The 27,526-nt window shown below is 35.2% G+C and overlaps 1 pseudogene across 1 annotated transcript in view; it reads left to right on the top strand.

Moving 5' to 3' along the window:
- The first annotated feature begins 3,878 nt into the window (after nt 1-3,878).
- LOC309798644 (DNA-directed RNA polymerase III subunit RPC4-like) overlaps nt 3,879-27,526 on the top strand; it is a 214,993-nt pseudogene continuing 191,345 nt past the window's right edge. Inside the window, exon 1 of the transcript in view lies at nt 3,879-4,004. The product of the transcript in view is annotated as a DNA-directed RNA polymerase III subunit RPC4-like (transcript). The remainder of the gene's footprint in view (nt 4,005-27,526) is intronic.

The following is a 27,526-nucleotide window of genomic DNA, read 5'->3' as shown; positions in this document are numbered from 1 at the left end:
AGAGTGGTGAGAGTGGGCAGCCTTGTCTTGTTCCTGATCTTAGTGGAAATGGTTTCAGTTTTTCACCATTGAGGACGATGTTGGCTGTGGGTTTGTCATATATGGCCTTTATTATGTTGAGGAGAGTTCCCTCTATGCCTACTTTCTGCAGGGTTTTTATCATAAATGGGTGTTGAATTTTGTCGAAAGCTTTCTCTGCATCTATTGAGATGATCATATGGTTTTTCTCCTTCAACATGTTAATATAGTGTATCACATTGATTGATTTGCGTATATTGAAGAATCCTTGCATTCCTGGAATAAACCCCCTTGATCATGGTGTATGATCCTTTTGATGTGCTGTTGGATTCTGTTTGCTAGTATTTTGTTGAGGATTTTTGCATCTATGTTCATCAGTGATATTGGCCTGTAGTTTTCTTTCTTTGTGACATCCTTGCCTGGTTTTGGTATCAAGGTGATGGTGGCCTCATAGAATGAGTTTGGGAGTGTTCCTTCCTCTGATATTGTTTGGAAGAGTTTGAGAAGGATAGGTGTTAGCTCTTCTCTTAATGTTTGATAGAATTCGCCTGTGAAGCCATCTGGTCCTGGGCTTTTGTTTGATGGAAGATTTTTAATCACAGTTTCAATTTCAGTGCTTGTGATTGGTCTATTCATATTTTATATTTCTTCCTGAGTCAGGCTTGGCAGGTTGTGCATTTCTAAGAATTTGTCCATTTCTTCCAGGTTGTCCATTTTATTGGCATAGAGTTGCTTATAGTAATCTCTCATGATCTTTTGTATATCTGCAGTGTCAGTTGTTACTTCTCCTTTTTCATTTCTAATTCTATTGATTTGAGTCTTCTCCCTTCTTTTCTTGATGAGTGTGGCTAATGGTTTGTCAATTTTATTTATCTTTTCAAAGAACCAGCTTTTAGTTTGGTTGATCTTTGCTATCGTTTCCTTCATTTCTTTTTCATTTATTTCTGATCTGATCTTTATGATTTCTTTTCTTCTGCTAACTTTGGGGGTTTTTTGTTCTTCTTTCTCTAATTGCTTTAGGTGCAGGGTCAGGTTGTTTACTCGAGATGTTTCCTGTTTCTTAAGGTGGGATTGTATTGCTATAAACTTCCCCCTTAGAACTGCTTTTTCTGCATCCCATAGGTTTTGGGTCGTCGTGTCTCCATTGTCATTTGTTTCTAGGTATTTTTTAATTTCCTCTTTGATTTCTTCAGTGATTACTTCGTTATTGAGTAGTGTATTTTTTAGCCTCCATGTGTTTGTATTTTTTACAGATCTTTTCCTGTAATTGATGTCTAGTCTCATAGCATTGTGGTCGGAAAAGATACTTGATACAATTTCAATTTTCTTAAATTTACCAAGGCTTGATTTGTGACCCAAGATATGATCTATCCTGGAGAATGTTCCATGAGCACTTGAGAAAAATGTGTATTCTGTTGTTTTTGGATGGAATGTCCTATAAATATCAACTAAGTCCATCTTGTTTAATGTATCATTTAAAGCTTGTGTTTCCTTATTTATTTTCATTTTGGATGATCTGTCCATTGGTGAAAGTGGGGTGTTAAAGTCCCCTACTATGAGTGTGTTACTGTCGATTTCCCCTTTTATGGCTGTTAGTATTTGCCTTATGTATTGAGGTGCTCCTATGTTGGGTGCATAAATATTTACAATTGTTATGTCTTCTTCTTGGATCGATCCCTGTATTGTTATGTAGTGTCCTTCTTTGTCTCTTCTATTAGTCTTTATTTTAAAGTCTATTTTGTCTGATATAAGAATTGCTACTGCAGCTTCCTTTTGATTTCCATTTGCATGGAATATCTTTTTCCATCCCCTTACTTTCAATCTGTATGTGTCTCTAGGTCTGAAGTGGGTCTCTTGTAGACAGCATATATATGGGTCTTGTTTTTGTATCCATTCAGCCAATCTGTGTCTTTTGATGGGAGCATTTAGTCCATTTACATTTAAGGTAATTATTGATATGTATGTTCCTATTCCCATTTCCTTAATTGCTCTGGGTTCGTTATTGTAGGTATATTCCTCCTGTTGTGTTTCTTGCCTAGAGAAGTTCCTTTAGCATTTGTTGTAAAGCTGGTTTGATGGTGCTGAACTCTCTCAGCTTTTGCTTGTCTGTAAACATTTTAATTTCTCCATCAAATCTGAATGAGATCCTTGCTGGGTAGAGTAATCTTGGTTGCAGGTTTCTCTCCTTCATCACTTTAATTATGTCCTGCCACTCCCTTCTGGCTTGTAGAGTTTCTGCTGAGAGATCAGCTGTTATCCTGATGGGGATTCCCTTGTGTGTTATTTGTTGTTTTTGCCTTGTTGCTTTTAATATGATTTCTTTGTGTTTAATTTTGGACAGTTTGATTAATATGTGTCTTGGCGTATTTCTCCTTGGATTTATTCTGTATGGGACTCTCTGTGCCTCCTGAACTTGATTAACTATTTCCTTTCCCATATTAGGGAAGTTTTCAACTATAATCTCTTCAAATATTTTCTCAGTCCCTTTGTTTTTCTCTTCTTCTTCTGGAACCCCTATAATTCGCATGTTGGTGCATTTAATGTTGTCCCAGAGGTCTCTGAGACTGTCCTCTGTTCTTTTCATTCTTTTTTCTTTATTTTGCTCTGCATCAGTTATTTCCACTATTTTATCTTCCACCTCACTTATCCGTTCTTCTGCCTCAGTTATTCTGCTATTGATACCATCTAGAGTATTTTTCATCTCATTTATTGTATTTTGAATCGATACTTGATTCATCTTTAGTTCTTCTAGGTCCTTGTTAACTGTTTCTTGCATTTTGTCTATTCTATTTCCAAGATTATGGATCTTGGAAATAGAATCTTGGATCAGCTTTACTATCATTATTCTGAATTCTTTTTCAGGTAGACTGCCTATTCCCTCTTCATTTGTTAGGTCTGGTAGGTTTTTATCTTGCTCCTTCACCTGCTGTGTGTTTTTCTGTCTTCTCATTTTGCTTATGTTACTGTGTTTGGGGTCTCCTTTTTGCAGGCTGCAGATTCGTAGCTCCCGTTGTTTTTGGTGTCTGTCCCCAGTGGCTAAGGTTGTTTCAGTAGTTTGTGTAGGCATCCTGTTGGGGGGGGACTAATGCCTGTGTTCTGGTGGTTGAGGCTCGATCTTGTCTTTCTGGTGGACAGGTCCATGTCTGGTTGTGTGTTTTGGGGTGCCTATGGCCTTATTATGTTTTTAGGTAGCCTCTCTGCTAATGGGTGGGGTTGTGTTCCTGCCTTGCTAGTTGCTTGGCATAGGGTGACCAGCACTGTAGCTTGCTGGTCGTTGACTGAAGCTGGGTGCTGGTGTTGAGATGGAGATCTCTGGGAGATTTTCACTGCTTTATATTATGTGGAGCTGGGAGGTCTGTTGTGGACCCGTGTCCTGAAGTTGGCTCTCCCACTTCAGAGGCACAGCACTGACTCCTGGCTGCAGCACCAAGAGCCTTTCATCCAGCCAGCTGATTGGAAACCTCCTTGTCCTCAATTCATTGGCTATACTGGATTATTTTTCTTGGGCCAGACCTTCAGACTTCTACCAGAATTCGTTCCTTTGTGGAAACAAGGCCTTCCCAGGAACTCAGGAAACTGATTGGAAACCTTCTTGTCCTGAATTCATTGGCTATACTGGATTATTTTTCTTGGGTCAGACCTTCAGACTTCTACCAGAAATCGTTCCTTTGGGGAAACAAGGCCTTCCCAGAAACTCAGGAAACTGAAATCCCCAGCCGGGGAGTAAGCAGGGAGCCTGCGATCCGGCGCTTTGAAGTTTTCCCCGGAGCAGAGTCGAGGCGGCGAGGAGGAGCGACAGGAGGTGGGGTGGGTGGGGAGAGGTGTGCAGGGTTGAGGAAAGTGGGGTGGCGATGTTGGCGATGGGAGAAGGGGCCGGGATGGGGAAGCGTGGCGAAGAGCAAAGTTTGCCATCCCCCACTGCCTGCAACCCCCTCGCGGCGCCGCGCTTGCTCGCTTCCCTCGCCGTCTGCTGCCAGCCCGTTGATGTATTCTTGATGTACTTAGGAAGAGAGGCAAACTCCACATCCTCCCGTTCCACCATCTTCACCCCTCGCCTCTATTATTTATATTTTAATTGCCTATGACATCAGATGTTTAGACATATAGCTTTATTTTCAAAGTTCAGATAATGCAATGACTATATTTACAGGTTGCTGATTTTGTTTATTTATTTGTTTTTTTTAATAGATCTATTTATTAATTTATTTATTTTTGGCTGCTTTGGGTCTTCATTGCTGCCCATGGGCTTTCTCTAGTTGCAGCCAGCAGGGGCTGCTTTTCATTGTGGTGTGTGGGCTTTTCATTGCGGTGGCCTCTCTTGTTGTGGAGCATGGGCTCTAAGTACATGAGCTTCAATAGCGGTGGCACATGGGCTCAGTAGTTGTGGCTTGTGGACTCTAGAGTGCAGGCTAAGTAGTTGTGGCACATGGGCTTAGTTGCTCCGCTGCATTTGGGATCTTCCTGGACCAGGGCTCGAACCCATGTCCCCTTCATTGGCAGGTGGATTCTTAACCACTGCACCACCAGGGAAGCCCTGATTTTGTTTATTTTTATTCCAGCTCATTTTTTTTTTTTTTTTTTTTTTTTTTTTTTTTTTTTCTTTTTGCGGTATGCGGGCCTCTCACTGTCGTGGCCTCTTCCGTTGCGGAGCACAGGCTCCGGATGCGCAGGCCCAGCGGCCATGGCTCACGGGCCCAGCCGCTCCGCGGCATATGGGATCCTCCCAGACCGGGGCACGAACCCGTATCCCCTGCATCGGCAGGCGGACTCTCAACCACTGCGCCACCAGGGAGGCCCCCAGCTCATTTATTTTGTTCTATTTATTGATTCTCCTGTGATGCTAATTCTAAGAGAGTTTATACAGTTTTCTAGTATAATTTATATAGCTTAAGTAATGTTCACAGATGTTTAATTAGCTTCTGCAGAATCACATACATATTAAAGATTATTAGAGAGTTGCTTACAAACCCCTTAGAACTTTCAAATAATAAAAATAATTTGAAATAATCTGAAAATGTATAAAATCTAAACAGAAATCTCAGTTGCAAAAAATGAACATATGTTTAAAGCATATTGAACTTATCTAACAGGGTACATTTCTTAACCTAAATTGTTTTAAGGGAAGATGGTGCATTTTGTAAAAAATATGGCTAGAAATCCTCGTATGGACACTTCAGAAAAAAATAAAACATAATCCAAGTCTTTCAAATAACCAAATATGCATTGTCATAAGACTAAAAATTGTCCTAATATTCCACACAATTTTAGTTTCCCTGTTGGGAACCACCAGTCAATGTTTCAGAGCAAAAAAACTAATAATTTAATTAATTTCTATTTTAGATAATTCTTTTACTCTTTATTTCCACTGGTAAGTGTGCTCTTTGAAAAAATATATAACAACTGTATTGAGATTCACATACCATACAGGTCACTTGTTTATTGTTTACCATAATTTTTTTTCAGAATTGCAACCATCATTCCAATAAATTTTAGAACATGTTTATCACTCCATACAAAGACATATACCCATTAACAGTCACTACCCATTTACCACCAACTAAGAGCTATAAAGTTGCAAAAAATAAGATAAAAAGAGATGTAAAATGTAAAAGAATTAGACAATATGTGGTGCTTTGTAGGTGACTTATTTCACTTAGAAAGGTGTTTCCAAGGTTCATCAGTGTTGTAGCATGTATCAGTACTTCATTCCTTTCCATTTTATGGGTATACCACATATTGTTCAGAAATTTATCAGTTGATAGATATTTAGGTCATTTCCACCTTGGAGCTATTTTGAATAATGTCCTAAACATTCATGTAGAAGTTATTGTGTGGATTTATGTCTTCATTATTTTTGGATGTATACTTAGAATCAAGTTGTGGGGTACATAAGGTAACTGTATTTTTTTTTTTTTTTTTGGTAACTGTATTTTTAAACTCTGGAGAAAATGTCAGACTATTTTGCAAGGGAGATCCATCATTTTTATGTACAGCAGTATATGAGGGTTCCAATTTCTCCGTATCATCACAAACATTTGTAAGTAGATTCTTGTTTTTAATTTTTAAAAAATTATAGTCATCCTAGTGGGTGAAAAGTAGGACCTCATTGTGTTCATGATTTGCCTTCCATTACTAACAATGTTGACCATTTTTAATATGCTTATTGATCTTTTTTTTTTTCTGTAGAAATGTTTATTCAGATACTTTGCTCAATTTTTCTTTGGGATATTTATATTTTTCAATTTTAAGTGTTCTTTCTATATTCTAAATATAATTTTTATTAGATATATCATTTGTAAATATTTTGCTCCATTCTGTGGGTTGGCTTTAAACTTTTTTGATGGTAACTTTTTGAATTGCAATTATTTTTCTTTAGTCACTTGTGCTCTGGTTTTTTATTTAAGAAACCATTTATTTAAGAAACCTAACCCTAGGTCACAAATTTTACCCATATTTTCTTCTAAGAGTTTTTAAGTTTGAGCTCTTACATTTAAGGCTATGATTCAATTTCATTTAAATTTTGTATATCGTATGAGAAAAGCATTGTTCTTTGATTTAATTAATTATTTAATGTGGCTAATGATGTAATGTGGATATCCAGTTGTTCTGGCATCATTTGTTGAAAGAGCTATTAATCTTCCTCCCATTTAATTGTCTTACCATCCTTGTCAAAAGTCAACCAACCATAGGTATGAGTTTTATTTCTGGATTATCAATTCTATTCTACTAATCTATATGTCTATACTTAAACTAGTGTCATGATGTATTTATTGTAGCTTGAAGTAAATTTTGAAATTGGGAAGTGGTAGTACCCTAACTTTGTCCTTTTTTACAAAATGCTTTGACTAATCAGGATCTATTTAATTTTCATATTAATTTTAGTATCAACTTGTCAAATATGCAAAGAAGCCAAGTGGCATTTTCATAGCTATTGGATTGTCTGCATATAAATTTATGTGGTATTGTCTTAATATTATAAGCCTTCTGATCCATGAACTTAGGGTGTCTTCTCCATTTATTTAGATCTTTAATTTCTTTTGACAATGTCTTATAAATTTTAGAGTATAAATTTTACAATTATTTGTTAAATATTTTCTTTTTGATGCCATAGTAAATTAAATAGTTTTTTAAATTTAATTTTCAGATTTTCATTGTTAGTGTGAAATAAAATTAAATTTTTCTATTGATCTTGTGTCCTACTGTCTTACAGAACTAGTTTATTAGTTCTAATAGTTTATGTGGCTTCATTCAGATTTTTATATATGGATGCATACCATCTGCAAATAGAGATAGTTTTACCTCTTCCTTTCCAATATGGATGCTTAATTTTCTTTTCTTTTCTTTTCTCATTTCTCTGGTTAGAATCTCCAGTAAAATGTTGCATGGAATGGGTAGAACATAAAATTTTGTATTGTTTCTACTCATAAGGGGAAAGCATTCGTCTTTGAACATGAAATATGATATTAGCTGTGAACTCTTTTTAGATGCCTTTTATCTTTTGAGGAGATCTCTTTCTATTCCTAGTTTGTGGAGTGGTTTATTTCATAAAAAGATGTTGGATATGTCAAGTGCTTTTTCTGCATCTATTTAGATGACTATATGGTTTTCTCTTTTATCCTATTGATATAGTGTATTATACTAATTGATATGCAGATGTTAAACCAACCTTGCATTCCTGGGATAAATCCTACTTGGCTTCGATGTATAACCCTTTTAATATATTGCTGGATTTGGTTTGCTAGTATTTTGTGGAGAGATTTTGTATCAACTCATTCATTGTTCTTTAGTTTTATTTTTTGTGTGGTATCTTTTTCTAGTATTGGTATTAGGATAATACTGACCTAATTGAATGAGTAAGAAATGTTCCAGTTTCTTTATCTTTTATAAGAGTTTGTGAAAATAATGGTATTCATTTTTTTAATATTTGGTAGAGTTCACCTTGGTGGGGCGTGGTCAGGTGGGGGAGTGCATCAGTTTTTCCCTCCCCAAAAGGTATGTAGTGGTGATGGATATTGGTTACCACAGTGACAAAAAGCTACTGGTTTCCTCTGTAAAGCTGGCCTCTGGGGTCTGTGCAGACAAACACTACATAAAATATTACAGAATTTAAAAAGTTGTGGGGAGTCTGCCACTCTCATAGGGACTGTTTAGGTCCTTGACAACAAAGCCTTCTAGAGTCCTCTGAACAGCACGACAATGGAGACATTGAGGGTACCCACTATGTGTCTGATACTGATAACTCACACCTTTCTTCAGTTTACTCAGCTGTCTCTAGACATCTCTGCTAAGCTGATCTCCTCTGTGATACTTTGTGTGGTTATTCTTTTTTTTTTTTTTTTCCCCACTGTGTTGCTGTAGGTTCTTAATTAAACTCTTGAAACTTCCTGGGTGATTTTCTTTCATGGATAGCTGTCTGATTGGTTTTCATCAGGGGACTAAGTCTAGTATCTCCCACTTTACCATCTTGCAACAATCCTCCTCTGATGATATTTTAAATGGTTCCTTTTGAAGTCATTGCTTAATCTGACATACTGGCCTTTTTACAAGCCAGATTCTGTTTCCTGCTTTTTTTCCCCATGTGTGTGCATTATGCTTTCCTCTTTCTTTGTGTGCCTTATAACTATTTTGCTTAAAACTACATGTTTTAGACAATATAATATAGCAACTTTGTATAAGATTTTCCCTGTTCTTGCTGTTATTGTTGTTATATATTGTTGAATGAGTTGGCTGAACTATTTCAGTTACGTCTACTTCTTCATAGCATTAAAGTTCTGACATCTCAGAAGGCTTATCCTTGGCGTGTGCACAATCACACTGGGATGACAGTGATTTTTGTTCAGCTATCTTTGATCCATTGCACTTTTTCTTTTCTCTCTGTTAAGTTGTTTGTCTGTGTTGGTATCATACCCAACTGAAATGATCTATTAATTTCTGGTTGATTGCTCTATTGTTTTTGACAATTCCATGAGGTACAAAATATTCTATCATTTGATTCAGGTAAATTCAGGTTCCTCTGCAAGGGTAGTTTTCTGAGGTCAGACTTTAAGGTTTGTTTTCACCCCATGAGGACTCCTTTTAGCTGTTTATTTTCCTGGTCCTCTCTGGTATATTAGCTGGCTTATGGTTTGGTTTGTTATTCTCATGGTGCTACCAGCCTCATCTTAATTGCTTATCACCCAAATCTCTACTGAGTTGAAGAACAGCATAGTCTTGTAGTTTCCCACACTTAATTCCAAATAAAGTCAGTTCTTTTGGGGAGGGTTTGGAGTACTCTGTATTTATGACCCACCTCTCCTACTGGTCAAAAGCCAAGACCCTTCTTTGGAACAGCAGACAGAGACAATTAGTGCAGGTTTTTGCAAACAGATTGATAGAAGTTGATGACAACTATTTGCATTTGATCAATAAATAATGTCCCATTGCTCATGAAACATAAATTTTATTGGGGAATGGAAGCAGGAGGCAAAACATGTACAAAGATGTATTTTATAATATTTTAAATTCTGTAATATATCATGTGGAGATATACTGTGAAGGAAAATAAAATGTGGTCAACTGTCTGTTTGTGATTGGCCTGGGGTAGTGATAGTTGTGTTTTGGACAACATGATAAAGGAAAGTTTTCCTGAGAAGATGACGTTTGAGCAAAGATGTACATAAACTATGTGAAAAGGGGAGGAAATGAGCTTGCAGCAAAAGAAGAAGCATGCACAAAAATCCTGAACAGGAAAACTGATGAAAGAATTTAGATTGTTCTAAGAACAGCAAAACATTCATTGTCATTTGATAAGAGTGAACTCTCATTCCTCCTCATTTCCAAGATGAACAAGAAATGAAGGAACAATGGTTGTGCCAAAAAAGGCCGAGGACAGGTGCAGCCTATTTGCTGCACCAACTGTGCCTGATACGTGCCCAAAAGTAAGGTCATTAAGAAGTTGGTCATTTGAAACATTGTAGAGGCTGCAGCCGTCAGGGACACTTCCAAAGTGAGTGTTTTGGATACCTATGTGCTTCCCAAGCTGTATGTGAAACTACATTACTGAATAAGTTGTGCCATTTACAACAAGTTGTTCAGGAATTCTTCTCCTGAAGCTGAAAGGACCGAATACCTCCACCCCAATTTACACCTGTGAGTGCTGCCCCAAGACCTCCACGAAAGCCCATGTAAAGGCTAAGTCATTAAAGACTGAAGAAATACAGTTCTCTGAAAAGACAATAAAATGGAAATTACAATTTTAAAAAAATGAAAAGAATGAGTGAGGAGAGGTTGTTTAGACTTTAGAGAGATAAAAGGGATGCTAAGAGTCTGGATGTCATGTTAAATGTCATGAAGAAGCCATTTGCAGGTTATAAGCCGGGGAATGATGCTATCTGATTTATAAAGATGATGGCATAGGCATATTTAGATTGTTAAATATCTTTTTTTAATTTTGAGAGAGATATAGCATTGATAAAGTGCAAGGCAATTAACAAAACAACACTTGCATTACTAAATGTAAATTGGTGCAGCTACTATGGAAAACAGCATGGAGGTTCCTCAAAAAAATTAAAAATAGAACCACCATATGACCCAGCAATTCCACTTCTGAAGAAAATAAAAGCAGTAGTTCAAAAAGATATATACACCCTTATGTTCATTGCAGCATGATTTAAAATTACCAGGATATGGAAGCAACCTAAGTGTCCATTGATAGATGAATGGACAAAGATTTGGCATATATATACAATGGGATATTACTCAGCCATAAAAAAGAATGTAATATTGCCATTTGTGACAACATGGATGGACCTAGAGTGTATTCTGCTAAGTGAAATAAGTCAGAGAGAGAAAGACAAATACCATATGATCTCACTTATATGTGGAATCTAAAAAAAAATAATAAAGGAACAAACATAACAAAATATTACAGACTCACAGATACAGAAAGCAAACAGTTGTTTGCCAAAGCATAGAGAAGTGAGGGGGTTATGAGTGAAATAGGTGGGAAGATTAAGACGTCCAAACTTCTGATTACAAAAAAATGAGTCATGAGGATTAAATGTACAACATGGGGAATATAGGCAATTACATTGTAATGTCTTTGTATGGTGACAGATTGTAACTAGACTTATCATGATCATTTTGTAATGTATACACATATTGAATCACTATGTTCTGCACCTGGAACTAACATGTTTAGGTCAATTATACTTCAATTAAAAAAATTCATAAGCAGTGGAAGAAATGCATCAAAATGCTAATGGTGGTTATCTCTGGGGAAGATGGGGATTATGAGTGATTGGTATTTACTACTTTAGGCTTTTATGTATTTCTTGTCATCTGCAATGAATATGTATTGCTCATAAAATTAGAAAGAAAAGAACAAATGTCATTAAAAATGGGGGGGAGGTAAACACTTGTACAAAGTTCATTGTCAGAAAAAAATAGTAATCCTAGCTAGCAAACTCTTTTTTTTTTTTTTTTTTTTCTTTTTGCGGTATGCGGGCCTCTCACTGTTGTGGCCTCTCCCGTTGCGGAGCACAGGCTCCGGACGCGCAGGCCCAGCGGCCATGGCTCACGGGCCCAGCCGCTCCGCGGCATATGGGATCCTCCCAGACCGGGGCACGAACCCGTATCCCCTGCATCGGCAGGCGGACTCTCAACCACTGCGCCACCAGGGAGGCCCGCTAGCAAACTCTTGAAAAAATCATTATTAGAAGTAGGGAATGCCTATTGGCTTTTTCCCAGCTTTGCTGCTAGAAGGCTTTATTATTTCCTACTTTTTACCTACATTCCTCCTCTGTTCTTATTTTTGAGCATTCTTAATTTCTGCCACTTGGCTGTTGTTTCAGTCTTTATTTTGCAATTACTCTTTATATGATTGATAATACACGAAAAGGTGACATTTTTCTCCAACATCTTTTTCACTTCCCTTCATCCCACCACCATCCTAATTTCCTACCAAAAAATCTCCCCAATTTTTTATACTGAATGATGTATGGCAATGTCTTGAATATAAACAGTGATGGATTTAAAGTACCATCACTTTAAAATAGACTATTCTTTAATTTTTTAATGCTAACTATATTGTATGTCAAAAACTTTATGAACAATCAGGCCTGGAAAATTTCAGAGGTCATAGTATAAAAACACTAACAGATAAACAAACTAAAAACACAACTGTAGGACCTAACATTAAAAAAAAAAATTTGGTAATTCTATTTTTAGTTTTCTGAGGAACCTCTACACTCTTTTCTATAGTGGCTGTACCAGCTTATATTCCTACCAACAGTGTAGGAGGGTTCCCTTTTTTCTACAACCTCTCCAGCATTTGTTATTTGTAAACATTTTAATGATGGCCATTCTGACCTGTGTGAGGTGATACCTCACTGTAGTGTTCCTTTGTTTTGTATTTTTTTAATTAAATTAAATTTATTTTTTTATACAGTAGGTCCTTATTAGTCATCAATTTTATGCACATCATTGTATACATGTCAATAACAATGAACCAATTCATCACACCACCACCACCACCACCCCACCACTTTCCCCCCTTGGTGTCCATATGTTTGTTCTCTACATCTGTGTCTCAATTTCTGCCCTGCAAACCCATTCATCAGTACCATTTTTCTAGGTGCCATATATATGCGTTAATATATGATATTTGTTTTTCTCTTTCTGACTTACTTCACTCTGTATGACAGTCTCTAGATCCATACACGTCTCAACAAATGACCCAATTTCATTCCTTTTTATGGCTGAGCAATATTCCATTGTGTATATGTACCACATCTTCTTTATTCATTCATCTGTTGATGGGCATTTAGATTGCTTCCATGACCTGGCTATTGTAAATAGTGCTGCAATGAGCACTGGGTTGCACGTGTCTTTTTCAATTATGGTTTTCTCTGGGTATATGCCCAGTAGTGGGATTGCTGGATCATAAGGTAATTCTATTTTTAGATTTTTAAGGAACCTCCATACTGTTCTCCATAGTGACAGTATCAATTTACATTCCCACCAACAGTGCAAAAGTGTTCCCTATTCTCCACACCCTCTCCAGCATTTGTTCTTTGTAGATTTTCTGATAATGTTCATTCTAACTGGTGTGAGGTGATACTTCATTGTAGTTTTGATTTGCATTTCTCTAATGATTAGTGATGTTGAGCACCTTTTCCTGTGCCTACTGGCCATCTGTATGTCTTCTTTGGAACAATGTCTCTTAAAGTCTCTGCTAATTTTTTGATTGTTTTTTTTTTCTTTGTTGTTGAGTTGTGTGAGCTGTTTGTATATTTTGGAGATTAAGCTCTTGTCTGTCACATCATTTGCAAATATTTTCTCCCATTCTGTCAGTTGTCTTTTTTTTTTTAATTTTTTATGGTTTCCTTTGCTGTGCAAAAGCTTGTAAGTTTGATTAGGTCACATTTATTTATTTGTGTTTTTATTTCTATTGCCTTGGGAGACTGACCTAAGAAAACGTTGGTATGATTTATGTCAGATAATGTTTTGCCTATGCTCTCATCTAGGAGTTTATTGATGTCATGTCTTATGTTTAAATCTTTAAGACTTTTTGAGTTTATTTTTGTGTATGGTGTGAAGGTGTGTTCTAACTTCATTGATAACATGCAGCTATCCAACTTTCCCAGTACAACTTGCTGAAGAGACTCTTTTTCCCATTTTATATTCTTGCCTCCTTTGTTGAAGATTAACTGACCATAGGTGTGCTCTCTATTCTGATCCATTGATCCCATATTTTTGTTTTTGTACCAGTACCACACTGTTTGGATTAATGTAGCTTTGTAGTATTGTCTGAACCTGTGAGAGTTATGTCTCCTGCTTTGTTTTTTGTTTTGTTTTTTTTCCTCAGGATTGCTCTGGCAATTCTGGGTCTCTTGTGGTTCCATATACATTTTTGGATTATTTGTTTTAGTTCTGTGAAAAATGTCATGGCTATTTTGATAGGGATCACATTAAATCTGTAGATTTCTTTGGGTAATATTGCTATTTTAACAATATTAATTCTTCCAATTGAAGAGCATTGGATCCATCAATCTGACTCCTGGGCATATACCTAGACAAAACTATAATTAAAATATGTACATACACCCTTATGTTCATAGCAGCACTATTCACAATAGCCAAAACATGGAAACAACCTAAATGTCCATCGGCAAACAAATGGATAAAGAAGATATGGTACATATATACAAGGGAATACTACTCAGACATAAAAAAAGAATGAAATATTGCCATTTGCAGCAACATGGATGCAACTAGTGATTATCATACTAAGTGAAGTAAGTCAGAAAGAGAAACACAAATACCATATGATATCACTTATGTGTGGAATTTAAAGTATGGCACAAATGAACCTATCTACAAAACAGAAACAGACTCACAGATATAGAGAACAGACTTTTAGTTGCCAAGTGGGAGGGGGAAGAGAGAGGGAAGAACTGGGAGTTTGGGATTAGCAGATGTATACTATTATATATAGGATGGATAAACAACAAAGTCCTACTGTATAGCACAGGGAATTATATTGAATATCTTGGGATAAACCATAATAGAAAAGAATATAAAAAAGAGTGTCTATATGTGTATAACTGAGTCATTTTGTGTACAGCAGAGATCAGCACATTGTAAATCAACTATACTCCAATAAAAATAAATAAATAAAATTAAAAAAAAAACTAACACCAAAAAAAAAAAGAAGCAGTTACCTCACAGACTCCCATGGGGCCCTGAGTCACTGGTGAGGAAGTGGTGGGGGTGTGATCCAGGTATAAGGAGCTTCTAGACTGACTGAATCATCCTTATAGTTGGCAGGCCTCCAGGTAAAAAAATTAAAAATAAATAAGAAATAAAACACACTGCTTAACATGAATGTTTAATGTCAGTATCATTTTGTGGTTGAGTTTCGATGCTATTTAATAAATAAATGTCTGTTCCAGTAACCAATATTAAAATATTGAAACCAATTAATGTATACCATATGTAAAATAAGTATATTTATTTTTTACCATATCAGCTTACCCATTAAAGATGTTGTAATACAAAAAGTAAAATCCACAGAGTGGAACTGGAATTTCAAAAGTGTAACCTTCTACTAATTGTGACATCTTGCCCTTCCTTAATATCTATCACTTACTAAAATCAACATATTAAGATCATAAAATGAAATTTTAAAAGGTAGGCTATATTAGTCAAAAAGGTCTATTGAGCCAAATATTCCCTGGAGAGCAGAGGTTTGGAAAATTTTGAAAATATATTAACTCACTCAAGTTGTGGGCAATAAATGACTAGTGCATAGAAATATATTGGCCTGAATATGCTAGCATATGCTCAAGAAATGTCTAATTTACCTTCAGGAAAGAACTGTGTTTTTGATGTCTCAGGTTAACTATATATTTTTTGCAATGTGAAATCAGCATTTTTCAGAAATATGAAAAATAATTATAATTATTTCCATTTTATAAATGTTCAGAGAAGTTAAGGGATTTACCCAGAGAAACAATGTTAATAAAAGTCCACTTCTCTTGCTCATAATCACTACAGCATATTACTTTTAATTTGATTGCTTAATCTTAGCAAATTATATAGTTAAATGAAATAAAAATGCAGACCATTGCTATTGGATTTTTGGGGATATGGATTTTTCCCATAAAACTGTATATAGGCCATTATACACAAAATATGCTTTGAAATTTTATGTCCAGGAAATTTATGGGTTTCTTAAAATACACAAAAGTGTCCCTAAGTTCTCTGGATAGGATTTGAGTGAGGCTATCAAGTCTAATAACTGAATTGCGGAGTCTCTCAGCCTATTCTCTGGCTTTAACTCACCAAGTTACACATAGGGATGGCATAATAAATAGCACCTCCAAATTTGTTATTGAACTGAGAAGCTAACATTTATTTATGTTTGTATAGTGCCCAATACTGTGTGTTAACACATCTAATGTTCTCAACAATATGTAAAGTTAAGTTGTTTCTATAACCCAAATTTTACAGGGGAGGAAACTGAGTCTCAGAGAAGTGAAGTAACTCAACTGTGTTACAGAGCTAGGAAAGTAAATGCCGAGGTTGATGCCAGTTAGTCTGCTGTCAGAATCCTTGCTTTGAATCATTATCTTGATAGGAATGATGTTGGGAATACTTTTCACTTCTTGTGAAGATAATTGCTCTCAATTTTTTAGTATCCCTTCATAAAATTATTTTATTATCAATACTTAGAAAGGTTGATTGAAAAATGTTAAGTATATAAAATCTAAATTATGGATTATGGGTAGGCTTTGTAGACACAAGATCCTTATCATTGGTTCACATTATCTGAGGAATCTTCCTTGTTTTTTCTTGTTTATGATTATTTTATAGAGCCAATACTTTTTCCTTTATAAAAATGGGTCTACTTGGTTTCAGAAGAATATCTAGTTCTAAGATGAAGACTTCTGAAGTTAAGAGGATATTAGGGAGAACTTAAGAAATGAAAATAATGTATTGTCTTTCCAATCACCAGAAATGCAGAAAGTAAGGGAATAGGGAGGCACTTACCTCATTATTTGAAAAGGTGACATCATATATCCTTGGGTACCTTCTGCTTGCCTAGAAATTCCTGCTCTCTACCTCCCTGCCATATTGGTATTCTGAAATTATACACTGTATGATAAGATAGAAGTTACAGGCTACATATATATCACCCAAATTATTCTTCCACAGGGTTAGTGTGAATGTGAAGTATCTATGTTATTACATATCCTTATATCCAGAATTTAATGGTTCACATGTGATAACTGAAACATATGTTTTGATCTTTCAGTAGTAACTCTTGTAAACTATCCTACCTCATGGCAGGTGTGAATGTTACAGTGGCCCTATTATTTTGTGACTGGTTTGCCCATAGTTGTTTGTACAGGGATGAAGTATGTTTGAACATTTGTATTGGACTGCTCATTACTTCTTTGTTTTCTTTGCAAATTACCCTTCCCATTATTTTTTTCCAATTTCTTATTGTAGTTTTTTATATATAAAGTAAAATTTATCATCTTAACTACTTTATTTTATTTTTTACTTCTGGTCTTTTTTTAATCTCATTTAATTTAAATTGATTTTATTTTATATTGGGATATAGTTGATTAACAATATTGTGTTAGTTTCAGGTGTATACAACAAAGTGATTCAGTTATGCATATACATGTATCAATTCTTTTTAAAATTATTTTCCAATTTAGGTTGTTACATAATATTGAGCAGATTTCCCTGTGCTATACAGCAGGTCCTTGTTGGTTATCCATTTTAAATATAGTAGTGTGTACATATCAATCCCAAACTCCCTAACTATACCTCCCCTGACCTCACCTGACTATCCCTCCCCTAACTATCCCTCGGGTAACCATAAGTTTGTTCTCTAAGTCTGTGAGTCCATTTCTGTTTCATAAATAAGTTCATTAGTATCATTTTTTTTTAGATTCTGCATATGTGACATCATAAGATATTTGTCCTTCTCTGTCTGACTTACTTCACTCAGTATGAGAATCTCTAGATCCAACCATGTTGCTGCAAATAGTATTACTTCATTCTTTTTACAGGCTGAGTAATATTCCATTGTACATATGTACCACATCTTCTTTACCCGCTCATCTGTCAATGGACATTTAGGTTGCTTCCATGTCTTGACTACTGTAAACAGTGCTGCAATAAATATTGGGGTGCATGTTTCCTTTCAGACCATGTTTTTTTCCAGATATATGCCTAGGAGTGGGATTGCAGGATCATATGGTAGCTCCATTTTTATTTTTTTTTAAGAAACCTCCATATTGTTCTCCATAGTGGCTGTATCAATTTACATTCCAATCAACAATGTAAGAGTGTTCCCTTTTCTCCACACCCTTTCCAGCATTCCCTGACTATTTTTGACCCACAGTTTGTTGAATCCATGGATATGGATTCCACAGATATAGAGGGCCGACTGTATTCCACATGAGTCTGTGAATCACACACACACAAATGGATATAACAAGAACAACAAATTAGCAAAGCTTTAAAATTTAGTATTAAATCTTTAATTTTAAGAATTATTCTCATCGTTTTCCATAGTATCTATTCATAAATTCTGTTACAACTGAAAAGTGAATATGAATATATTAATAATACAGAATAATTCTTGGAGGATTGATACCCTTATCATTAGTTCAACTTATCTGATGAATCTTCCTAAATGTTGGAATAAACAACCTGGTTATTCTAGCAACATTGTTCTCAAGAAATAGGAATGTGCACACCTATAGATCTTTTAGTAGCCACAATGTACAGCAAATAAATGGATTTCTTTGGAAAATATGATTCTTTCTTTCTTATCCTCTAGTTAAAGAGTTCAAACAGGGCCAGATGCAGGGCACATTTTTTTTAATTTGATCTGTACCATGTTGCTTATACGTTGTTCTTAAATCAACATATTACTAATAAGTTTTCTGATATTGCGCTAATGTTATGCTTTGGCAAAACTGGGCTCTCAATCCTACAACACCTGCTTAAGAGGAATGGAGTAGTTACTGATAACATTAGGAGGAATATAATCTTAGGACTGAGTTGAGCTGAGAGAAGAGTATTTGTGTGAGCTGAGTTGCCAGGTATTGGAGTAGTCAGTTAAAGCAACAAGCCAAAAATGAAGTTAAGCCTTTCATCACTTAACTGCAATGGTATAAGCCAGAGGATAAAACCGGAAAAACCATCAACTCCCCTGTTCCGTTTTCCCCCATAGAACAGTGCACTAGTTGAGGGTCAGGTGGATCAGCACAGATGTGGAGGTCATCTCACTGATGAGCAAGCCCAAAAGAAAAAGTTCTAGAATTTTTATGGCCCCAGGCATTGGAGAAAATGTAGAAGACAAAGGGCCAGGAGAAAAAAGTTCTGGGTACTGAGTCAAAATGGTAAAAGGTGTCTTCAGTGTTTTCCCTCCTCTCTCTCCCCCTAAGGAGGTTTCAACAGAAGCACCCAAAGAAGACCTCTGGCCAAAGCCTCAGATTAAGAGACCTAGAAATGAAGGTGCTTGGATTAAGAGTGCAAATACTGGAAAGAGTGTGACTGGCTAGTTGTGTCCTTGACCACAACTCCTCTCAGAGACTGAAATGTACTGGCTGTGCACGAAATCTGGTGTAGGGAGAGCAGATTTTCCCCATGAGGCCTGCCAAAGAATACCTTTGTCAGGCCTATAGTCAAGCCTGAAAAATCAGACTTAGGTTTTTTTATTAAGTTTCTCCAGAATATTTTATTTTATTTTCTTAATACATCTTTATTGGAGTATAATCGCTTCACAATGGTGTGTTAGTTTCTGTTGTTCAACAAAGTGAACCAGCCAAATGCATACATATATCCCCATATCACCTCCCTCTTGGGCCTCCCTCCCATCCTCCCTATCCCACTCCTCTAGGTCGCCACAGAGCTCTGAGCTGATCTCTCTGTATTATGCTGCTGCTTCCCACAGGCTACCTATTTTACATTTGGTAGTGTATGGATTTCTCTAAGACATTGGCCTGTAAATCCATTCTGTGAAGATGTGAATAACCCTAATTAGGCTCTAGTAGAGCTCTTGGCACTTAATAGTTATCCAGTGGATATTTCTTGACAAAATTAGTATTTTTTTTAAAATTTTAATAAAATCTTTAAATTTTTTTTTCCATGTACAACATAAAAAACATTAATCCAGCAGTGTGGTTCTCACAAAAACAGCACAAGAGTAAAAATCAAGAGTTCAATTTTAATTTTCTCATTAGAGAATGTTGTTATTCTTCTTAACAGTTTACTTAAATTATATTTACAGTTTATAAAAGCTACAGTTTTTTTAGCTTTGTGGTTAACAGTTCTTAGTCTCACATTCTCTTTCATTAATGCTGGGTCATAAGAAAAATCAGTGTATTGGGAAGCTCAGGAATCTGTTTTAATGTTCACAAGTACTACACGATCTTAATACAATGAAAAAGTAGGGAGACCTATCATTAGGTAATATTACACAGAAAAAACAGAAGAACAAAATCTCATAAACAATTTAGTACTTGCTCAACATAATATGAACTTAATAAATATATTCCATATATTTTCTTTATTTAAATTTTCATCTTTATTTTGTTAATCCATTGACTTGTTAAACATTGTCAATTGTAGTAACTTGAGTTCATTACCTTAACATTCAGCGTTTATGTTTTATGAGTCAAGGTTCTGGCAGATGACTGATAGCACACACAAAGTGTTTCCTTTTCTCTACATCCTTACCAACACTTGTTATCTCTTGTTTTTTTTTTTTTTTTTATAATAGCCACTCTAACAGGTGTGGAATGATATCTCATTGTGATTTTGATTTTCATTTCCCTGATTATCAGTAATGTTGAGCACCTTTTCATGTACCTTTTAAGCATTTGTATGTGTTATTTAAGAAATGTCTATTCAGTTCTTCTGCTCGTTTTTAAAATTAGATTGTTTGGTGTTTTTCTGTTATTGAGGCTTGTGAGTTCATTACATGTTTTGAATATTAACTCTGAATCAGATATATGATTTGCAAATATTTTTCCCATTCCACAAGTTGCCTTCTCATTTTGTTTATGATTTTCTGTGCTGTATAGAAGTTTTATAGTTTGATATGGTCCCACTTATTAATTTTTGCTTTTGTTGCCTTTGTTTTAGTGTCAAATCCAAAAAATCATTAGCAAGACTGATTTCAAAGCACTTACCCTCTGTTTTCTTCTAGGAGTTTTATGATTACAGGTCTTACATTCAAGTCTTTAACTCATTTTGAGTTGATTTTTGTGTATGATGTAAGATAGTTGTCCAGTTTCATTCTTTTGCACATGGCTATACATTTTTCCTGGCACTGCTATTAAATGTTTTCTCCATTGTCCAGTTTCATTCTTTTGCACATGGCTATACATTTTTCCTGGCACTGCTATTAAATGTTTTCTCCATTGTATATACTTGGCTCTTGTCATAAATTAATTGACAATATATGCAGAGGTTTATATACAGGCTATATGCTGCTCATTGCATGTTCCCCTTATACTTTGTAAAAGACTCAGCTAGAGAATTTTCCTGATATGGTGAATAAATGCTTACTTCCTTCAGGATCTGAGTCCTTGGTGGTACTGTCTTTATTATGTTAAAGTTGTTTTCTACTACTGAAGATTATTATGCAAAGGTACTAAGGAATGGCCCAATGAATTCCTTGGGGCCTACACATAGTCCTCCTTGATCCCATTGAGTAACAATAGCCAAATTTCTCCTTGATAAGCAGAAAATACCACATTAGTCAGTGTAATGTTTACCTTTGTTGTCTATTTGTTCAGCAGCATCAAGAGAACAAAATAACCAGGAGTAGCTTCAGCTTTCATATTTATGATATCATGGCTGTGTTTCCTAGTGGAAGCCTTCCTCTCCTGGGCTCTGTGATCTCCATACATATGAATCCAGAGCCATGAGGAAGGGAAGTGAAAATCTCTTCTCTGTTTATTACATGCAATCATGAGAGGTATCTTTCATAACTTTACATAAGTCCTGAACCCTTTGTTACTGGTTATGGGGACAAAACCTAAAATATTGGCTGCTGGATTAAGGTACATATCACCTGTTGTAGATATGCTCCCCCACCTCACAAAATGATATTTCCCATGGTTTATTCTTTGGTAACCATCCAACCATTTTATGGAGCCAACTAATTCTGGGTGATAAAACATTATATTACCAGTGATTTCATGGGATTTATTTTATAGTGTAGTATGTGTGAATTATTCCAGTGTACAGAAGTGATACTGTGTAGGATGTCATGCAGTGAATATTCTATAAGTTCTTAAATAATGGTGATGGGCAGAGAAAGAAAATGTATAACTGGAATATGTATCTATTCTTGTAGGGAGAAATTGTCACCCCGTAACACCCCAATGAAAAACATACACTTTGTAAACCTGTTACCTGTTAGCAGGTCTTCCAGGGAATTATGTCATTTTAGGGCTCAAGGTTAGTCTTTGGTATCGGCATGCATTCTTCTCAGTAGTAACAGTAGCTAGACTAGTTACTACTGAGAAGAGTACTAGCTATTTGGTGAGAGAAATTTCATGTTTTTGAATCTGTCCTCAACCCCATTCTCTGGCACCATGAACACTTTATACATGAGTCTATTATGCAAGCACAGGGTTGGCTGAAAAAATGTTCTGATTAAAATCTGAAGAACTGTCTCCAGCAGTTCATTATGTCCCCCATTAAAGTGATACTCTCTAGTGGGCATTTATGAAAGATATAAATATTTTTACACTCTGGTCTATTCTGAGAGATACACCCATGTGTATTCCCTTTGTCAGTAGTATTCCATGTCGTCCTTACTGAGTTCCATTAACCAGTTATCCATGACCTATGAATCTGTAGATTTCAACCTCAGTCCTCAGTTGTCTTTTTCACACAAAGTGGACATCCATATAACACCAGGCTCTCTGCCTACTAAGAAAATTTACCCTCACTGGAAGTAATAGGCAGATCCTTGTGGGATAAAGATTCAGTAATTATAGTGAAAATCATTGTTTAAATAATTACTTAAGCAAGGAATAACAATGTATGAGAAGTCTAGCAACCAATGTAAAAAATTTGTAAAACAGCAAAAGAAATACAAATAAAAAGGAAATAATAAATAGAAAAGTAAAAGGCAATTATTGAAAATATTTGCAAATGATGCATTACCTATAAAATGAAAATGAATCCGTGAAAAAGCTATAGATCTGATCAGAGAACTCCTTAATTAGGCATGATAAAAAATAAATACTCATGGGCACAGATGATACACAAAAATAATCACACAGAAAACAAAGCTCTTTTATACATCAACAATTTATTATGCTGCTTAAATTCATGACTTTGGGGTTGGAGAGCCTGGGTTCATTCTTAGCACTGCTACTTTAGGGCATTTGTTATTTCATTGTAAAAGAAGAGATGGGATTTCCCTGTCGGTTCAGTAGTTAAGACTCTGTGCTTCCACTGCAGAGGGCGTGGGTTCTATCCCTGGTCAGGCACTAAAATCCCACATACCATGCAGTACAGCAAAAAAATAATTAATTAATTAACTAAATTAAATAAATAATTACAAGAAGAGTAATAAAATTAGTACAAATCTCCAAATACTTGTGATGAAATACATAGAACAATCATTTTAATATTATGTATATTAAGTACTTATTTACTATAAATTTATTAAGACCAAAGAAATAACATAAACAAAAGATTTAAAATATATCCCAAGATATTCATATTAATATTGTAATATATCAATAATCCTTAAATATGAGTGTGTTTAATACAATTCCACTCAAAATCCTCTCTTTTTCCCTTAAGTTCCCTAAAAGATAAGCAAATGGCTTATTTATATCTTGGCAAAATAAAGTTATATGTCTATAAAACACAATTTAAAAACATTATATATGAATATCTGACATTTCTTATTCTGTAAGATATCAAATACTGTAAAGTATCACTATAAAACATAGAGTTGACCCTAAACAACATAGAGATTAGTGGTGACTACCACCACATAATGGAAAATCCACATATAACTTTATAGTCAGCCCTCCATATCTGTGGTTCCACATCCCTGGATTCAACCAAATGCAGATCATGTAGTACTGTAGTATGTATCTAGTGGGAAAAATCTGCATGTACGTGGACCCACATGGTTTAAACCCCTGTTTTTCAAGAATCAACTGTATATGTAAAGTTAAATTTTATAAGATGTGAATAATTTTGCTACATAAAATTTAAATACTTTTTTATATTAAAAAAATTAAAATCCCTTAAATGAAATAAAAAGATAAAAAATAACCTGGGAAAATATTTGAATCCTATAAATCTCCTAAACTAATAAAGTAAGTAATTAACATGAAAACAACATTTCAAAACAGTAAGAAGTTTGGCAAAGACAAACAACATACAGGCAACTCAAGAGAGAAGAAATATGTCTACACTAAAAATATATGCAAATTTTTGACAATGTTTGCAATGTTAACAATCATTAATAGGCATAAAATACAAATAAATATAAATGAAAAATTAGCTAGTATATATTGCCAATGAACTGGTCAAGATTTACCATGTTAAACTTCTAATATTTAAAGATATACATATTCATAGGTTAGGCTTATAAACTGGCATGTTTTCAAAGGATATCTTGTCATTATGAGTCAAAGTCTTTAAAATGTGTTACAAAGCAATTGCATATCTAGGAATTTACTGTATGGAAATTATAAAGGACATTAACACAGATTGGCTAATAGAATACTCAGTGCATAGTTTAAAATATTGCAAGACAGGAATCACCACTGGCTGTAATGTTCATACACTTTAGATAAGGAAAAATACTCTATAGGAAAGTATATAAAAATACATAATATATATTCAATACACATTCATGTATATCCTTTGTATTTATTATGAAGGTCAAATTCTTTATTCTGTGTATGTACATAATCTGATTAAAGATATATATATGTATGCAAAGTATATGTACAAATATGTACAAAGATATATATGTATATACACAAAGATAAACATATATATATATATACACATTTTGTAAGGAGGAAAATATATTCATAAATTATCTAAGATATCAATCAGTAAAATTAAACTGAACTCATACCTTTAATACTATAAGAAAATAATGAAAAAACACATTTAAATTGTTCCTATGTGAAAAGAAATTTAAAAGTAGGATAAAAAGTTAGAACCCTAAAGAATCCAGAACATAAAATCAGATGTAATCTAGGTATTGATAAAAAAAGACAATATATATATAAAATGCATATTGGGACAACCAAGATTACTCTACCCAGCAAGGATCTCACTCAGATTCGATGGAGAAACCAAAAGCTTTACAGACAAAGAAAAGCTAAGAGAATTCAGTACCACCAAACCAGCTCTACAACAAATGCTAAAGGAACTTCTCTAGGTGGGAAACACAAGAGAAGAAAAGGACCTACAAAAACAAACCCAAAACAATTAAGAAAATGGTAATAGGAGGAAGACTGGTTCAAGATGGCAGAGTAGAAGGACATGCTCTCACTCCCTCTTGCAAGAACACAAGAATCACAACTAACTGCTGAACAATCATCAACAGGAAGTCACTGGAACTCACCAAAAAACATACCTCACAACCAAAGACAAAAGAGAAGCCACAATGAGACAGTAGCAGGGGTGCAATCACAATAAAATCAAATCTCATAACTACTGGGTGGGTGACTCACAAACTGGAAAACACTTATACCACAGAAGTCCACCCACTTGGGCTTCCCTGGTGGTGCAGTGGTTGAGAGTCCACCTGCCGATGCAGGGGACATGGGTTCATGCTCCGGTCTGGGAAGATCCCATATGCTGTGGAGTGGCTGGGCCCGTGAGCCATGGCCACTGAGCCTGTGCTTCCATAGCCTGAGCTCCACAGCGGGAGGGGCCACAACAGTGAGAGGCCATGTACAGCAAAAAAAAAAAAAAAAAAGAAAAAGAGGGAGAGGACTCAAATCAATAAAATTAGAAATGAAAAAAGAGAAGTTACAACAGACACCAAAGAAATACAAAGCATCCTACGAGATGACTACAAGCAACTCTATGCCAATAAAATGGACAACCTGGAAGAAATGGACAAATTCTTAGAAAGGTATAACTTTCCAAGATTGAACCAGGAAGAAATAGAAAATATGAAACACACCAGGCACAGGTAATGAAATTGAAACTGTGATTAAAAATTTGACAACAAACAAAAGTCCAATACCAGATGGCTTCACAGGTGAATTCTATCAAACATTTACAGAAGAGCTAACACCCATTCTTCTCAAACACTTCCAATAAATTGCAGAGGAAGGAACACTCTCAAACTCATTCTATGAGGCCACCATCACCCTGATAACCAAACCGGACAAAGATCCTACAAAAAACAAAATTACAGACCAATATTACTGATGAATATAGATGCAAAATTCCTCAACAAAATACCAGCAACAAAATCCAACAACACATTAAAAGGATCATACAACATGATCAAGTGGGATTTATCCCAGGGATGCAAGGATTCTTCAGTATATGTATATCAATCAATGTGATACACCATATTACAAACTGAAGGATAAAATCCATATGACCATCTCAATAGATTCAGAAAAATTTTCAACAAAATTCAACACCGATTTATGATAAAAACTCTCCAGAAAGTGGGCATAGAGGAAACCTACCTCAACATAATAAAGGCCATATACGACAAACCCACAGAAAACATCATTCTCAATGGTGAAAAACTGTCCTCTAAGATCAGGAACAAGACAAGGAGTTCCACTCTCACCACTATTATTCAACAGAATTTTGGAAGTCCTAGCCATGACAATCAGAGAAGAAAAAGAAATAAATGGAATACAAATTGGAAAAGAAGAAGTAAAACTGTCACTGTTTGTAGATGACATGACACTGTACATGACACTGTACATCCTAAACATGCCACCAGAAAACTACTAGAGCTAATCAATGTTTGATAAAGTTGCAGGATACAAAATTAATGCACAGAAATCTCTTGCATTCCTATACACTAATAATGAAAAATCTATAAGAGAAATTAAGGAAACACTCCCATCTACCATTTCAACAAAAAGAATAAATTTCCTGGGAATAAATTTAGCTAGGGAGACAAAAGACCTGTATGCAGAAAACTATAAGACACTGATGAAAGAAATTAAAGATGATACCAACAGATGGAGAGATATACAATGCTCTTTGATTGGAAGAATCAATATTGTGAAAATGACTATACTACTCAAAGCAATCAACAGATTCAATGCTATCCCTATCAAATTACCAATAGCATTTTTTATGGAACTAGAACAAAAAATCTTAAAATTTGTATGGAGACACAAAAGACCCCAAATAGCCAAAGCAGTCTTGAGGGGAAAAAAACGAGCTGCAGGAATCAGGCTCCCTGACTTCAGACTGTGCTACAAAACTACAGTAATCAAGACAATATGGTACTGGCACAAAAACAGAAACATAGATCAATGGAAAAAGATCAAAAGCCCAGAGCTACACCCACACACTTATGGTCAACTAATCTATGACAAAGGAGGCAAGGATATACAATGGAGAAAAGACAGTCTCTTCAATAAGTGGTGCTGAGAATACTGGACTGCTACATGTAAAAGAATGAAATTAGAACACTCCCTAACACCATACACAAAAATAAACTCAAAATGGATTAGAGACTTAAATGTAAGACCGGACACTCTAAAACTCTTAGAGGAAAACATAGGAAGAACACTTTTTGACATAAATCACAGCAAGATCTTTTTTGATCCACCTCCTAGAGTAATGGAAATAAAAACAAAAATAAATAAATGGGACCTAATGAAATTTAAAAGCTTTTGCACAGCAAAGGAAACCATAAACAAGATGAAAAGACAATCCTCAGATTGCAAGAAAATATTTGCAAATGAATCAATGGACAAAGGATTAATCTCCAAAATATAAAACAGCT

The sequence above is a fragment of the Mesoplodon mirus genome, assembly GCF_964341445.2.
Source record: "Mesoplodon mirus genome assembly, chromosome: 2".
NCBI classification, from domain to species: domain Eukaryota; kingdom Metazoa; phylum Chordata; class Mammalia; order Artiodactyla; family Ziphiidae; genus Mesoplodon; species Mesoplodon mirus.
This window is presented reverse-complemented; position numbering and strand designations above follow the sequence as displayed.